Genomic DNA, 11,482 nt, shown 5'->3' with positions numbered 1-11,482 from the left:
CCAATATTCTATTTAGATGTGTTGCTTATACTGTGAACTCAGACTGACTGACTTAGGTAACCAAAGTAGGCACACAAACCAACTTCTTCTCATGGCTGGAGAAACCTCAGCTCTGTTTGTATTTATTGTGTGATGCTCTTCCCACGCTCCCAAAGGTTGGGGGTGCCACCCGTGGGGACTGTGCTGTCCCCCTAACCCCACCCCTTATCTAGCAAAGCCTAATGTGTAAGCCCAGAGGAGGTGGCCTGGGGACGGCCACCGAGAACCTTCTCCTAGGACTCCTGTGTGTGGTTGCTGGGTAGACCCCTGGCCTGACCCTGTTCGTGCTGTCTGTGATCCGTAGGGAAGAGGCTCATTGCTGCTTTCTGAGGTCCTGTTGTGCCCCTTCCAGAAAGCATCCTTAGAAGAGAGGACCAGTTTTGATCTTCTCTGAAGCTCTATCCTCTTTTCTTGAGGGTCCCCTTAAGTCCGAGTGGCAAGCCCACAGTGGCATGGGCCAGTCGCTGGAATGTCGGGGCTGCTGTTGAGGTCCTCAGGCCACGCTGGTTGTCTGTGTGACATGGCAGTCAGGCGTGGACTTTGATCCCTGTTGAGTGAGCATGCTGCTGTGGGTGCTGGGCTGGGGAAGGTCCTTCCATGCTTCATGCTGCCTTGGAGGCCAAGAGGGTCTCTGCCCTTGGCGGTGGTCAGGGTCCCAGGTGGAGGACTACTACCAGTTCTTTGGCTTACGGAAGATGTGTGCCATGCTTTGTGCTTTGGGCTAAGTTATCTGAGCAGGCTGAGCCTTGGAAGGGTCGCGCTGTGTGAGCTCAGGGCCTCCTAGCAGCTGGAGCCTGTGTGGAAGGTGGTCCAGGCTTAGGGAGCGGGAGTGAACAGACTTCAGCCCCACCTTGCAGGGGCTCACTCCTGAGGCTGGGACCAGTCCCTGAAGGTTTGCTCTGCTGAGGGTCTGCCCTTGAGTGGCCTTCCGGGGAGGGCATGTGCCCAGGTGGATGGCGCAGGGTCTCTGGAGCCTCCACAGGGCCGGGCCCTTTGCGCGGGAGCAGTCCTCAGCCATTTTCTGTAAAAGACCTTTCCTTAGTGTTCTAGGTGGTCAGCAGGTTCCAGGCTGATGTTTACAATCTCGGAGGAAGTGTGATGGTTTCTGTTCTTTTGGCGGTTCAGTATAATTTCAAGTCAGTCAAGAGTGAACCCAGAAGCACTAGGCACAGCAGCTCCTCTGGCTGTGTTGACAGACCTGGCGATGTGACCGTGTGGGCCAGATGGTCAGAGAGAAGCCGGTCACTGACCAAGCCCCAAGGTGCCTGAGGCCACGGTGCAGCTCTGCTGCTGACTGGGGTACCTTGGAGCACAGCCTCACCCAGATGGGAAATCCTGACTCCTGGGTGGCACTGCCTCCTGGACAGGCCCGGTGGCAGTGTCCATGCTGTTGGGTGCTGTCCCCAGCCCTCCCGGTCCGTCTTCTTAAGATCCGTCCACTGCTTTATATTTAAAATTATTTTTCACAGGCAAGGAAAGGAAACCACTGCTTAGAGAAACTAGGTATAGGGCATGAAGAGGGTGCAGCCCAGCCCCGCCAGGACGAGGGGCCGACTTCTCATTCAGGGTTGACGGAGCCAAGAGTTTGTGCAAAATGTACGCTTGGTGGTTGCTGCCAGCCTCCCTCATGACTAAATGCATATCTATTCCTGTCAAAACGTGTATCAGAATGTACTTGAAACTGTTATCTTTGTGCTCTATTGTTTGAATAATTAAAGAAATTACAGAGACTCTCTTCAGTGTCTGTGATGTGGCAGAACCCGCTCCCAAACTGTCATCTGTGTTTCTCATCGTCTTCCACAAGGTAGTGCTGGGAATGTGAAGGAAATTCTCATTGAGCGTGTAGACTCCATTCTCTCAATGGGTGGGTTTGGTCAGGCTTTGGGACTTCTTACTGGTGTAAGGAGGCAGGCACGTGACTCCACTGTCTGAGGGAGTTGACAGAGCTGTCAGTGTCACACCCACATGGGAAACATGGGGCAGACATGCAGGGAATGCTGGTCAGTTGCAAGATTTGGCAAGAAAGCAGCAGAGCGCCTGCCGGGGAGGCAAGCGGGCCTGCAGGGAGCCAGCTCTGCCTCAGTGCAGCCGCTCTGGCTTTCCGGATGGTGATCCACTCCAGGAGGCTGAGAAGCCCAGGAAGTGACTCCGTGTGACTTCTTGAAAAGGAGTCACAAAACCCTGCGTGAGCCCTGCCGTTTCTGGGCACTCCCTGGGATTGATGTTCCAGGACAGAGCTAGGCAAATTTTGGCCTTTGGGACAAATCTGATCTGAGGTCTGTTTTCACATAGCCCCTGGGCTGAGACTGTTTTTACATTTTTTAATGTTTAAAAACAAAAAATCTAACGAAGTCTGCTATTCCTCGACGTGACAATTCCGTGAAACTCAAATTTCAGTGTCCATCCGTAAAGTTTTATTGAAACACACCCACACTCACTCAGGTATTGTCTGAAGAAGCTTCTCTACTAGCCCAGAGGAAAGCAACAGAAACCACCCATCCTGCACAGCCTGGTGTTTATTCTCTGGCTGTCTGCCGAAGTTTGCCAACCCTCTTTCTAGGATTTTGGATTGAAATCAAGTTTGGCATTAGGGGCTGGGGGCTGAGGACAGGAGTTGGAACACAGTGGCCTGTCTACCATCGCAGCGTATTTCTCAATTAGAATTCAATTAGAATTGCCCACCCACTCCTGCTTCTTCCTGAGAGCCATTGGGGCCTCAGGAGGTTAACAAGTCCAGGAAGACCCGGAGGCAGCCACGTCTGCCTGGCAGGGCCACAGCACCCTTCGATGCCGATCAAGTGTGTGCGAGGCACACCCTGTGCAGGAGAGGCTGGGCCCAGACACAGCCCGCGGAGTCCCCAGAGCAGTAGCAGAAGCCGCAAGGTGTCACTCTTCTCATCTGTGCGGATCACACCATAGTGAGAAAACAGTAAGTCTGGATTTGGAGATGCTTTCTTTTTTTTTTTTTTTTTTTTCACATTTCACTCTATAAACAAGCACTGGGTCCTCTTAATGAAGAGGGAGGCATGAAAGTGGTATGGAGGGTTGCATTTTAATGGCTATCTTTGGTTTGGAAATGAGGGTAGCTGTGTTTTCAGATGGCGTAAAGAGGTTAAAACAAGAGGGTTGAACATCAGAAAACTGAAGATAGAGTAGAAGACAGATTACGCCAGGAATCAAAGGAAAAAACTCTCCCCACACAGAATTGATGCCTGGATGGAATCCTCCATCCCAGGTGAGGGCCCAGGCGTTTGCTTCCGGGTGAAGTGGACGGCAAAGCCCATTGCACCTGGGAAAGTTCCTTCCTCCAGATCTGAGGTTAGTGTAAGGATTTGCCTTAGAACCCTGCTACCTAAAGACGGCAAAATAAACCCACTGCCTCTGCGAGGGGCGTGAAGGCCCCACCCCTTGAGCGTTTGTTCACCCCATGGCTTAGGTCTCAGAATCCCAGCTGAAGGCCTCTGGCCAGAACTCTGCGGCTCTCACGGCGCAGACGGCCCTCTAGCAGGCAGGCCCCACCGGCCAGGAGCCTCCACAGAGGAATGGGACTGTGGAGAGGACAATGTGGTCCCTACCACTTCAGAAAGCGGGTCCGAGTCTCTGCGCAGCCTGGGAAGCCAAGGCACGGTTGAGCCCGCCCGTGTTTACTCCACTGCGCGCCACTCTTAGGGCTGCTGTTCTTCTTACTATTCTGTGAGTGGCAAGGCACAGCCCAATCTTCCCTCCCGTGCCTGGGGCCTCAGAGGGTGAGCCTTGGCCCAGTGTCCAGGTCCCACCTCCCAAAGATTCCGACTGGGGCACTGTCCTGGGCCTGGCTCCCCCAGGGCCGAGCTGCAGAGCGACCAGCACCACCCGGGAGAGAAGCAGCCGCCCCTCCCGGGCGTGCCCTGGCGCCCATCCACGGTTTGGACCTGCACCGAACACCAGCAGACTGCAGCAGGAGGCCCCTTCTACAGTTCCAACTCGGCTTTGGAGGATGCAGGCCGGTGCTCTCCTCCTCTCCAGCTCTGGTCAAGCCAGGGCTCCCGGTCGTCTTTCAGCCCCCACAGCCTCCGCGTGTAAAAGGCACTAGCAGCACAGCGTGGGCGTCTGGGAACTTTACCTACTCATGTCCGGGCTCTCTCCTCTCCCTGCACCTCCATGCTCTCTCCAGAATTGCGGGGTGCCGGGTGCAGATGGCACCTGCCATTGGACCAGCTCCGGGCCTCTTCTCCAAAAGTGTCCCAGGTCTGGGGGGAGCCGGGCTCCGGGACTGTGGGGAGCCGTGGGCCCTGGCCTTGGGGGAGCTAGGGTCCCAGGGCTGTGAGGAGCCGCTGACTGCAGGCCTGGGGCTACGGGGAGTCGTGGGTCCCGGAGCTGTGGGGAGCCGAGGACTTGGAGCCCAGGAGTGGCGGAAGCCGAGGTCCCGGGGCTAGGGACAGCTGGGGTCCCGGGCTAGAAGGAGCCGTGGACTTGGGGCCCGGGCTGAAGGGAGCCGTGGACCCGGGGCTGGGAGGAGCCGGAGTCCCGGGGCTGGAGGGATCCGTGAACTTGAGGCCTGGGGTTGGGGAGAGCCACGGGTCGGGGGCTGGGAGGAGCTAAGGTCCGGGGCTTGGGGGGAACCCGGATCCCGAGGCTGGAAGGAGCCGTGGACTTGGGGCCCGGGGCTGGAGGGATCTGGGGTTCCGGGGTTGGAGGGAGCCGTGAACTTGGGGCTTGAGGCTGAGGGGAGCCACGGGTCGGAGGCTGGGGGAGCCGAGGTCTGGGATCTGGGGGAATCTGGGGTCCCGGGGCTGTGGGGAGCCAGGGTCCTGGGGCTGGAGGGAACCGTGGACTTGCGGGTCTGGGGCTTGGGGGAGCCGCGGGTCGGGGGCTGGGGGGAGCCGGGGTCCGTGGGCTGGGGGATGCGGGGAGCCGGGGTCCCGGGGCTGGAGGGAGCCTTGGACTTGGGTCCCGGGGCTGGAGGGAGCCGGCCCCGCGCTGCCCTGGTGGAGTCTGGGCGCCCTCTGGTGCTCGCGTCGGGGAAGCGCAGGCGGTGGCCGCGGGGCCGTAGCCCTGGGCCGAGGTCGGACAGCGCAGGTGAGCCCTTAAGGATTCAAGCGTCCAAGTCCCTTCAAACCGAGGGCAGATGACTACAGGCCACCTCCACCCACGGGAGCGTCAAGGAGGGGCAGCGAGATGAGAGCCAGGGGGTCACACGCCTTCCTCTCCAGAGGGGTCAGTCCAGCTTCGGGGTGCTGGGGCCGGCCCGGAGAGGCCGCCCTGAGTCCGGGACCCGCAGGAGGCCTCAGCCAGAGACACGGAGGAAGGGGCGTGGGACATGTGAGGGGATGGTGCCGGCCGTCAGCACGAGAGAGGAAATAAATAGAAAAATCGGGAGATCAGGAAGAGTATTGGCTGAGGGCAGAGGGCAAAGGCCACCTCTGACATCTGACCCTGATAGCGACCGAGTCCCGAGCGCCCAGAGCCGTCCTAAAGGTTCCACGGGAAACCTCATCCTGTCACCACGACTCCCTCTGTGCAGATGGAAGAGCTGGTCTCAGAGGCGGTGCAAGGTCTCGCGGGGAGCAGAGGCGGCACAGACTCGGCCGGGGCCACCCACCCACTGCAGCAGCCCCCTCCCTCCAGCCCATCCTCTCTAGCTCCAGAAGCAGGTCTCAGGCTGAACTAACATATGTGCCAGACGGGGAAGGCCAGGGCCCTGGGCGTGCGGAGGAGGGGATGGGACAGCCAGGCCGAGGGGCGCCGACCCCCGGACAGAGGTGCGTGGACAGAAACAGTGTTCGCTCTGAAACAGGGACGGGTGGTGTCCTCTTGTAGTCAAAGCCTGGGTGGAAAGCGTTCTAGAGCATACGAGAACCCAGGTGAAGAGATGGAGCGTTTCTGCTGACCCTAAGGAACACTCTTCTGGAATCCAGGCTGGTGAAACACAAAGGCTGCCTCACCACTAGCAAGTGCTTGGAGCTGGGTTAGGGTTAGCCCAACCCAGGCAGGCGGCGACGCAGGGCCAGCATCACGAGGACCCAGGGCCCCGGCCAAGGCTGGCCGTCCTGGGATAGGAGGCCCTCCCCAGCGCCACAGACAGCCCCACTCTCTGGGTGGTGACCAGCTGCCCCAGGGATGCCCTGCCTTGAGGTTGTGTCTGAAAGAAAAACCACCTCTTTCAGCTTTTTCTCCTTTGTCACAAAAAAATTTTCAGAAATAAAAACGTACTGGAAGATTGCTTATAACGTGTACAGAAACCGTGTCAGGCTGAGTGTGCAGTAACCGTGTGGGATGACGGGCCACACACACCCGGGAGCACACCGTCACCGCAGCACCTGCACACGTGTGTCACACCAAAGCCAGAGTTTGCCAAGAATATTTACCCTACACCACAGTATCATCTCTTTATTCAAGCCGGCGGCTCTGATTTCAGGACCCACTAGTGGGTTGTGGGCGCAATTTTAAAGTCCCTGCTCTGTGTCCAGGGCCACATCAAGAATGAAAGAAGGGAGTGATGAGGGAACCCGAGTCCTAGATGTCCCTCAGTGGGGAGCACCTGCCCTGGACACCCGGCCAGCCAGGCAGAGTGGGGCAGAGGCGCAGCCTACCCTTCCAGGGCAGGTGAGCCACAGGCAACTCTCCCAAGACCCCTCAGCGAATGTACCAACCCTGCCAACCTCTCCTCTGGTCACAGCTCACTCTCTGTTCTAGACACTGGAACCTTCCTTGCTCCACTGGGAGGGCTGTGAGCATACATGAGGCTGGGGCTTCAGGAGGCAGGAAATATGGTAAAAGAGGGAAGGAAGGTGAGTTCTGGGGCTGAGAGCCAAAAAGGGAAAGACCCCAGGAGAAGAGAAAAGAGAAAGAAAGAGAAGTGGCTGAGATGTGCCCAGGACTTCCACGAGGTGGACTGGAAGAATGCTGCCCGGAGAATTGACCTCAGCCAAAAAAAAACAAAAAACAAAAAAAAGCTTGAAATCATCAGGCAATTATTGCAACTGTGGAAAAAGATAAATGAATGTACAAAGCTCCCAGGCAATGCATCAAAACGGTCCAAGGCAGAGGCAGATCGTATGTGGCCCAGAGAGATCTCGGTTGTTGCTAAGATGAAGCATTGGCTGGAATTAGGCAGCACACCAGCACGTGGTGGGGTTTCAGTAACTTTATTTATTTATTTATTTATTTATTTATTTATTTATTTATTTTTATTTTATTTATTTTATATATGTGTGTGTGTGTGTGTGTATATATATATATATATATGTTTTTTGTTTTTTGGTTTTTTTTTTTTTTTAGATGGAGTCTCGCTCTGTTGCCTAGGCTGGAGTACAGTGGTGCGATCTCAGCTCACTACAACCTCCGCCTCCCGGGTTCAAACAATTCTCCTGCCTCAGCCTCCCAAATAACTGAGATTACAGGTGTCCGCCACCATGCCCAGCTAATTTTTGTATTTTTAATAGAGACGGGGTTTCACCATGCTGGCCAGGCTGGTCTCGAACTCCTGACCTCAGGTGATCCACCGCTTCGGCCTCCCAAAGTGCTGGGATTACAGGTGTGAGTCACTGTGCCTGGCTGGATTTCAGTTAACTTAAAAAAATACAGGCAGATTTGTTCTATTTGCTATATTTTCCTAGTTTAATATAAGGAACACACTTCCAAAACACAAGATGATGAACTAATTTTAAAATGCACAGACCCAGGATCCCATCCAAGGCATCATAGGCCACTGTGGGTCTCTGGTCCTGCCCACACCCCACTCCTGAGTCCCTCTCTGTCACACAGCCCCTCACATCCCTGTGCTAAGGTGCCCAGGCCGCCTTGGTGAACAGCAATCAGGGCGAGGGCAAGGAGGCAGCTGTGAGATGGGGGGTCTCAGCCACCCGCCTGGGCATGGTCGACGGAATGCCAGCTGACAACGTGCCCCAACCCTGGCACCTCTTCCCAGTTCTGTAACTTAAAATAACTCCATGTGATCCCCCATGCTGGGGCCATAGGCAGGAGGTGACCCTGGGTCCCCAGACACCTGCAAAGGCCCGAGCTCTCCCTGAACACCACAGCAGCCACAGCGACCCTCCCGGCAGGCGATCAAAGCTATTTATAGGCAGAGTGCTGGTGTCAGTTCTCAAAGACTAGGTGTTCAGTCAAAAAAGACCCTTTTTAGGTCAGGGAAATGAGTTTAAAAATACTTCTGTCTGCAAGTGTGCCAGACAGAGGGTGGAGGCTTTCATTGTCTTAAGCAGCCCGGGGGAGCTTCCTCCCGTGGGACCTGCTAGACCAGGACAGGCCTGCCTACCTCCCACACCTGCCCCAGCCCCTGGCTGGGCACACCCAGCAGCTCTCCCTGTCATGTCGTGTCCCTCTGCCCAGCCCTACCAGCCTCTGGGGTGGGCTTTCACCACTGCTCCTCCTGCCCCTCCTGCAGCCTGTGACCTTGGCCCCTACCAAGGAGCAGGTGGGGCCCTGGGGCCTCCTAAGAGAGACGGGCTCTGGCCACTCTGTCCATGCCACAGAGACACAGATCCACTGGCTGCCACTGGGGCCACTGGGGTGTCCAAGGGGATGACTGTGTATGTGTGTGAATGTGTCCGTGTATGTGAGTTTGAGTGTGTCTGTGTCTGTGTATGTGTGTCTGTGTGTGCATGCATGTGTGTGTGAATGTGCATATGTGTGTCTGGGTGAGCATGTGAATGGTGTATATGTGTGTGAATGTGTATATGTCGGTGTATGAGTGTGTGTGTGGTGTATGTATCTGTGTATGTGTGTGAATGTGCATATGTGTCTGTGTGCATGAGTGTGTCTGAATGTATGTGCACGTGTGTGTATGTGCATGTGTATGTGTGTGAATGTGCACGTGTGTGAATGTGAATGTGCACGTGTATGTGCATGTGTATGTGTGTGAATGTGCATGTGTATCTGCAAATGTGCATCTGTATGTGAATGTGCATGTGTGTGTGCATGTGCGTAGGTGTGTGAATGTGCGTGTGTGAATGTGCATGTGTGTGAATGTATGTGAATGTGCATGTGTATCTGTGTCTGCGAATGTGCATTTGTGTGTGAATGTGCATATGTGTGTGTGAATGTGCATGAGTGTGCACGTGTGTGTGAATGTGCATTTGTGAGTGTGTATGAGTGTGAATGTGCATATGTGTGAATGTGCATGTGTGAATGTGAATGTGTGTGAGTGTGCACATGTGTGTGAATGTGCATTTGTGTGAGTGTGAATGTGCATGAGTGTGCGCATGTGTGAATGTGCATTTGTGAGTGCGTATGAGTGTGAATGTGCATTGTGTGAATATGCGTGAGTGTGCACGAGTGTGAATGTGAATGTGCATTTGTGAGTGTGTGTGAATGCGTTGTGAATGTGCGTGAGTGTGCACATGTGAGTGTGTGAATGTGCATGTGAGTGTGAATGTGCATGAGCGTGCACATGTGTGTGAATGTGCATTTGTGTGTATGAGTGTGTGAATGTGCATTATGTGAATGTGCATGTGCGCATGTGTGTGAATGTGCATTTGTGTGTGTATGAGTGTGTGAATGTGCATTGTGAATGTGCGTGTGCACATGTGAGTGAGTGTGCATTTGTGAGTGTGTATAAGTGTGTAAATGTTCATATGAGTGAGTGTGCGTGTGTGTGTGCATATGAGTGTGAATGTGAATGTGCATTTGTGTGTATGAGTGTGTGAATGTGCATGTGTATGAGTGTGAGTGTGCATATGTGTGTCTGTGAGAGTGCATCCTGTGCGCTAGTGTGTGAGAGAGGTGCAGAGAGGCAGGGGATGAGGCATGAGGGGAGAAGGGCTGGGCACTGTTTTCAGGGCCAGCCTCACACTACGTTGGAATTAGCATTCCCGACCACACCTCAATTCAGGGCACCTAAACCACTGAGCAGGAGAGTGCTAGCTAGGAACATAAATCCTCTAGCCTAGGGAAGGAGAACATCTAAGGCACAGCTTAAACAACAAATCCCTCTCTGAGAAGAGGGGAGGGCTCCTGGGACAGGGGCCGTGGGGCGAGTAGGGCACAGGAACTTGTGGGCTGGGTGTGGACACTCCTTCCCCAGGGCAGGAGGCAGAACCGGGTAGCTTGGGTGAACGGTTTCGCCTCAGCTCCAGTGGGAGTGCGGGAGGACATGGGCCATGAAGAGAAGGGAGGTCATGGAGAGAATGAAGGCGGGGCCACAGAGAGAGACAGAGAGAGAGGCCACGAAGAGAGAGAGAGTGGGGCCACACGGGAAGGGAGAGAGAGACATCACGGGGAGAGAGAGAGACAGCAAGGCCATGGAGAGAGGGAGAGAAAGCAGGGCCATGTGGGGAGACAGAGAGTAGGGCCACGAAGAGAGAGAGGGATTATGGAGAGAGGGAGGGATTATGGAGATGGAGGGATTATGGAGAGAGGGAGGGATCATGGCGAGAGGGAGGGATCAGGGAGTGAGGGAGGGATTATGGAGGGAGGGAGGGATCATGGAGAGGGAGGGATTATGGTGAGGGAGGGATCATGGAGATGGAGGGATTATGGAGGGAGGGAGGGATTATAGAGGGAGGGAGGGATTATGGAGAGGGGGAGGGAGAGTGGCCCATCTTCTTCAGTGGCTCAGTCATGGTTGAGCCTATCTGTGAAGAAACTTTTGATTCAAGCCGGATCTATACCAGGGGCTAAAGAAGATCTTAAATAATTCCTCCACTCTTCCCTGAAATTGCATAGGATCGCGTGTGTGGGTGGGGGAAGACAGATTCTTAACATGAAACACTTAGGGGGTGGGTTCTGTCTTTCCTTCCAGTTGTTCTGCCTCTCCACCCATCCTGTCACTGATGAAAGTAACAGTGGTTCTGAGCCTGCCTTCGCCTTTGACTTCCGGATCGTGCTGATGCAGGTCTCCTCAGATCACAGACAAGGAAACTTAACTTTGAGAAGGTAAATGGTTTTCCACACTGCGCAGTTAAGGGAAGGAGCCAGGAAACGCTCTGCTGTGGTGCTCACCGTCTGCTTGGTTCCTTGCACCATGCAGGGGGTGCTGCCCTGGGCAAGCCCAGACCCTCCACCCCTGTCATTCTTCCCAAACACCCTCCCTTTTGCGGGACTCGTTCCGTTCCAGCTTCCACCTTTGCGCTTAGTCTTTCTCCCAAATAGCAGTGCCTGCCTCTTCTTTCCAGATGGTTACATTCCACCTGACAGACACAGAGTTCAGGGCCAGCCCGGTGGTTCCAGGGGGATGAATGCCGGGAGGAAGAAGTCCTTAGGACATGAATGTATGTAGAGTTGCCATGCCTTGGGAGATGCTCCTTCTCCTAACCTGGGGTTCCAACGCGGGCAGAAGTCAATGTATCTTTTTTAAAACTTGGCCATAAGTTACCAAAGCCTTAGCATTTGTATGTGTTCACTGGCTCAGTAATTTTAATTAATTAGAATTTACACCAAGGAAATGATTATGGATTTGCACATGACATAGCCACTAGTATGTTTTCTACAGTGGTATTTATAG

Source organism: Piliocolobus tephrosceles, chromosome 8, assembly GCF_002776525.5.
Source record: "Piliocolobus tephrosceles isolate RC106 chromosome 8, ASM277652v3, whole genome shotgun sequence".
Taxonomy (NCBI): Eukaryota; Metazoa; Chordata; class Mammalia; order Primates; family Cercopithecidae; genus Piliocolobus; species Piliocolobus tephrosceles.
The sequence above is the reverse complement of the archived record's forward strand: the minus strand, read 5'-3'. Positions refer to the sequence as shown.